Source organism: Orycteropus afer, unplaced genomic scaffold (assembly GCF_000298275.1).
Source record: "Orycteropus afer afer isolate SDZICR_OR568_19922 unplaced genomic scaffold, OryAfe1.0 scaffold00655, whole genome shotgun sequence".
In the NCBI taxonomy this organism is placed as follows: Eukaryota; Metazoa; Chordata; class Mammalia; order Tubulidentata; family Orycteropodidae; genus Orycteropus; species Orycteropus afer.
In genome coordinates, this window is record NW_006922242.1 from 1,208,617 (window position 1) to 1,215,016 (window position 6,400).

The window sequence follows — 6,400 nt, forward strand, 5'->3', positions numbered from 1 at the left end:
GCGTTTGAACTACCAGCCTTCTGGTTAGCAGTCAGATGCCTTAGGCACTACCCCATCAGGGCTCCTTGGCTAGGTATTAGGTGACATAAAATCCTTTATACTGCTAGTAGTAATACAAATTTATGAAACCTTGGAAAACAATTTACGTTATCTTGTTAAAGATGCACATACTCTATGATCTAGTTACATATACTATGGCAGTGTTTTTCAAACTGTGGGTTTAGTGGGTTATGGCCAGTATTTTATTAAATGAAATAAAGTAGAAAGTATCAGTATCCAATATCTATCAGAAGTCAGTAAGGATCAGTATTGTTTGGTGAAAATTTGTGGCAGTTTTATAGTGTATATGTTTGTTTACTAAGTCACCATGTAATTATTTTCTACTATAGATGTCAACAAAGTTTGAAAAAAATACTAGAGAAACTCTTTCACATGTGTATCAGGAGACATGTGCAAGAATGTACACAGAAACACATTGTAATAGAAATATTGTTAAAATGCCAAATATTAACTGTGAAACAGATCAATAAATTATAGTGTATTCATACAATGGTTTATTATGCAGCAGTGAAAATAAATGATCTATAAATATATACATCATTATGTATGAATCTCAGGAATATAGCATTGACAAGGTTAAAAATAAGCAAGTTTATAGAATTGTGTGTGTGTGTGTGTATATATATATATATATATAAAAAATATTTCATTTATATAAGGATGAATAATATGAAATACTAGATCATGCAGAATGATAAAACAATAAAGAAAGACATAAAGAAAAGCAAGGGAACAAGAAATAGTTACCTCCTTGGGGAATGCCACATCCCATATTTTCAGCTTCTCCTTCTAGTATCCCAGCTCCACCAATCCTTTGATGCACCTCCCCCAATCCCCTAATTCATTAACTTGCCAGGAGCTCTGGTGGCACAGTGGTCACAGAGCTCGGCTGCTAACCAGAAGGTTGGTGGTTCAAACCTACCAGCTGCTTTGTGGGAGAAAGATGAGGCAATCTGCTTCTGTAAAGATTTACAGCCTTGGAAACCCTATGGGGCAGTTATATTATGTCCTATAGGATCGCTGTATGTTGGAATTGACGGCAGTGGGTTTGTTTTGGTTTTATGTGTATGTATATGTACACACACACACACATACAAACAAGGAGCCTTGTTAGGGCAGTAGTTAAGTAGTTGGCTGCTAACTGAGTAGTTAGTAGTCCTCTGTGGGAGAAAGACCTGGCAGTCTGTTTCCAAATGGATCATAGCCAAGAAAGCCCAATGGGGACAATTGTACTCTGTCACATGTGGTCACTGTAATTCAAAGAGCAAGTCCATAGCACCTAACAACAACATTTAATAGAACAGTAACAACAACAACAAAAAGAAGAAAATCTGTTATCTAAAAAAATTGACTTGCTCTCTAAAGGTTCCACTGAGCTTTCATTGTACCTAGAATATTATTGGAAGCTCTGGTAGCATAGTGCCTAAGGCACTTGACTGCTAACCAGAAGGCTGGTGGTTCAAACCCACAAACCACTACTTAGAAGGAAGGTTGGACAATCTGTTTCCGTAGTGATACCACCTTAGAAACCCAAGGAGGACTCCCTATGAGTTGGGTCTAACTTGACAGCACATAACAACAGGATATTATTATCAGTGGACCAAAGACATCAGGGTTACCATTAACTCTTCTCTCCTCTTGCTTCTTGAGACAAGACAGCCATGACTGTGGCTATGAATGAAACACTGATAGGCTCTCTCCAGCAGCCACTGCTGGGCCAACAGAGAAAGCACTCACTGTTCTGAAGCCACCATGTGCCAATACTTTTCTCATTGTCTAGACTTTTAAAAATCCTTCTCAGCACACTTTTCTAATATTTGCTTTTTGTCCTTTACTTGGAAATTCACTGCTTCACCATGGAAATATTTTCAAGGAGGAAAAAAACAAGGGAAAAGCAGCTTTTTTAAAAAAAAAAAAATTTTATTTTTGCAGTTTCCTCCCCTCCCCTCCCACCCCTGATAACCAACAAAGAAAGTTTCCTTCCATATATATAAACCTATCGTTGACTTTTTACCATTGTGAACTAATACAGTGTTTGTCCTTCTGTGATTCACTTATTTTGCTCAGCATAATGTGCTCCAAGTTCATCCATGTTATGTGCTGTTTTGCAGATTCTGCATCATTCTTTAGTCTTGCATAGTTTTCCATTGTATGTATATACCATTGTTTGGTTATCCATTCTTCTATGATGGTCACCTAGGTTGTTTCCATCTTTTTGCTATTGTGAATAATACTGTGATGAAGATGGGTGTGCATATGTCTGTTCTTGTCCTGGCTCTCACTTCTTTAGATATACACCTAGTAATGGAATTGATGAATGAAATGATATTTCTAATTCCATTTTTTTAAGGAATAATCACACTGCTTTCCACAGTGGTTGTATCATTTGATAGTCCCACCAGCAGTGTATGAGAGTCCCAATCTCTCCACATCCTCAGTAGCATTTGTTATTTTCTGTGTTGTTGAACTTTGCTACTAGTGCTAGGGCCAGATGGCATCTCATTATTGTTTTCATTTGCATCTCTCTAATGGCTAATGATGGTGAACCTTTTTTCATGTATATTTTGGGTGCCTGGATATCCTCTTTGGTGAAGTGATAATAGATAACAGCCAATAGACTGTCAAGCATAACCCAAAATGTACAAACAGCAGAAGATAAACTAGATGAATGGGACCTTCTAAAAATTAAATTTTTGTGTGCTTCAAAAGACTTCTCTAAAAGAGTAAAAGGAGAACCTAAAGATTGGGAAAAAAATATTCGACAATGATATATCTGGCAAATATTTTTTAAATGTAGCTTTATGTCCAAAGCAAGCTGAAATATTCCTGGGCCTTTCATCTCTGTCACTCTACATTCAGAGTGAGTAACTTTCTTAACACTGAGTCTGTCATTTGTCCTGGTCACCTTTCTTCACCAAAGCTGTTATTTAAAAGAGGCAGAAATTAACATGATCTGGAAATCTGGTTCCATATCTTTGGAAATTTAATGAAATGTTAATCACAATTCCATTGCGTGTATCTGCAGACTTGGAATGACATTGGGCTTGTTCCACTGGAGATCTGGGTCAATCTGAATAGGCCTTGCACTCCTGTGCTCTTGGCATAGTTACAAACAAGTTAAGATGGTTACAGAATGTATTTAGAATTTAAATGTTTTGCTTTATAAAGAGAAGAAAAGATCCCAACCACAAACTTTTTTTCTTTCTTTCTTCTTTTCATTCTTTGGGGAACAATGTCTACACACATGCGTAGAGAGATTTGAGAGGTCTGAATAAAGCTTGTGTACTACCGTCAGGGTTTTGTGGAATTATAGACAGAAGGGTATATGTAAGAAAGGAATCCCAAGTGTTGTTGGTGCCCTCGGGAGACCTCTCTGGTTTACCTGCAAACAACCTCCTGACAAAGAATACCGGAGAAAGCCAACTGCGAAGAGAGACTCATTTAAATTCCCTTCCTTTCACCTTCCCAGTTGCTAGCAACCAGAGTACACTCTTGACCTCCTGGGGGATCAGAGCTGGCGCTGCGGGAGGGGCAATGCCACTCCCTGCCCAGCCCCGCCCTCCTGCGCACATGGCCAATGGGACGCAGGCAGGCCCCGGAGCATGGCCAATGGGAGCCTGTTGGCTCTTTAAGAATTAGAGGTGGGCGCTTGGGAAGGGAGCAGAGCAAGAAGAGTCTAGCAGTATCCCAGCCACCGCAATCATGTCCCTTCAGGTAAATGAGAGAGTGGGAGCCCACGGGGGAGGCGGGAAGTCAAAGATGATAATCCTAGGGCTCAGGTGGGGCTGAGAGAGGTGGCCCCAGCTTGGGTCTGTGTGATGCCCCCTGGGGCATGAGGCACAAGCAGGAGAGACCTACAAGCAGGAGCACAACTCTGATCCAGCACTTCGGTCAGCTCTGACAGTCTTCTGTGCTCCTTTGTAGTGGCTACGTCTCCCCCTCCTGCCCCTTTCCAAGCATCCCTTACTTGTAGACTCCCTTACTTGTTTGTTATTGTTGTTATGTGACTCCCTTATTAGTATAGATTGTACTGGTGCGGTCTCTTGATGAACCGAAACTCCCAATAGCGACTCTGCTGAACCCTAGGGTTTGGCTAGACTACTGCAAACGGAAACGTATGCACAGGCACCAGGGAGGGAGGAGGCACAGGGTTGCATCTTTCTTTCTCTTTTTCCATCTTTCAGAAGGAGGAGAGATCCACGGAGGTCTCATGGGAGGGCTCACGCCCTGCGACCCTTTTTTACATCCAGGGGCTCCCTTGGACAAGTGTTTTTCTGAACAGCAAAGATCTGTAAAACTCCGATTTTAAAATACTGTTTTACTGATACATGAAAATATGTACGTTCAGAGTCAGAAATTGTAGAAAACTGAACAAATAGAAAGTAATTAAAAACCATTAGGAATTACTTCACCCAGTGATAACCCCTGCTAATGTGTTTACTTCTTTGAATGTCTTTTTCCATCTGTGAATATGGGCTTGTGCTTATATGTATGTGGGCGTGCACACTTGCACCATTTCGCTATTATGTATGTACAGTTTTGTTCCTGCACTAAACAGTATATTGTGAGCATTTTCTTGTGACTAAATATTCTAAATTGTGACTTAAAAAAAAAGAAGTGTAACATTTCATGGGATGAACAAGGCTGCCTTCTTTAAGCTTTTCATTGAGCAATATGTTAAGGGCACATATTTGGCTGGGTTCAAACCCCTTCTTAGTCTGTGACATAGTTACTTAAAATTCTCTGTGTCTCAGTTTCCTCATCTAAAAATGAAGAAAATACTGTTAAGATTAAATGAGCTATACATTTAGGGCATTTAAAACAGTGTCTAGCATGTAGTAGGGAGCTCTGGTAGCATAGTGGCTACGGCACTTGACTGCTAACCAGAAGGCTGGCGGTTCAAATCCACCAGCCACTCCTTGGAAGGAAGATGGGGCAATCTACTTCCGTAGTGATACTGCCTCGGAAACCCAAGGAGGAGTCGCTATGAGTCGGGTCCGACTCGACGGCAAACAACAACAACAACAACAACAGCATGTAGTAAGTCCAGTAAGAATAAGCCTGTTGTTGAAACTTTGGATAGAGAACTTACTTTTTCTCTTATGTATGACTTCTTCTCTTCTGTAATTCATCTTGTACTTTGCCCAAAATAAAACTTCAATATCAAAATTTCTTTCAAATTAAAAGACTTGTTTTAAGACTATTCCTGGTTATTTATTTAGGCTTAAAAATATTAACAAACTGGATATAAAAGTCGAGGGATACCTCAGGAAAGCAACAAATGCTAAGCTGTATCAATGACAATCATTATATAATGTTATTTGTCAACAGTCTAGTTGAGTATTTGGAATATTGGAGGAAAACAACTTTTTAAGAAGGCAACAACCAATTACTGACATATTTACACCCTTCTCTCTTTATAACTTAACTGGCATATGTAGGCATTACAAGGAGCTCTGGTGGCATAGTGGATAAGGTAGTTGGCTGCTAACCAGAAGGTCAGTGGTTCAAACCCACCAGCTGTTCCCTGGAAGGAAGATGAGGCCATCTACTTCCATAAAGATTTATAGCCTTGGAAACCCCAAGGGGGTTGCTATGAGTTGGAATCTACTACGAGGCAGTGGGTTGGTTGGTTGGTTGTAGCCATTATGTTGGTACTTAAGTTTCATCAAGATGCTCCCAGTGGGTCATTTAGTAGGAGTGGAAGGAAAAGCAGTTAGTCCAGAGTAGTTATTTTTCTGTTTACATTGTAATAAGTAATACTGCTGGGCTCTTATGGAGGTAGTAATAAAAATGGAATTTCTAATTCAGCTGTAAGCTCCAAATTGTATTTTATTTTTATTTTTTTAATTTCTATTTTAAGAGGTTGTTTTAATGTTTAATGTAACATGTACATTTGGTTTCATTCCCCATTCTCCATGTCCAACCCTAACTTAGACTCTTCAGACCCTCCCTACCCTATAACCCTCCTTTGTGCCCCTCACATTCATGTACTCCTATTTGTCCTGCATTTCCTTAGTTTGATTGTTGGTCCTCTGGTGTCCCATGGTCTACTGCTCTAACGGATGTATTGCCATTGAGTGTGTGGGTGTGTCATCCTGGGTTGAGTGGTCTGCGTGTACATCTTGTTAACTATTGGGCTGAGAGCCCACCCCTAGGGGTGAGTTTTATTCCAAGTACAGAATGTATTCCTGGGCCATAGTATTGGGAGACTCACCAGATTTCATCTGACCAGTAATTCTGGTCATTATTGAGTTTTTGGATTTTGTTCCACGTTTTTCCTCCCACTCTATCCAGGATCTCCAGATTTGATCCTTTCCTGAGTGGTTGGCATTGGTAG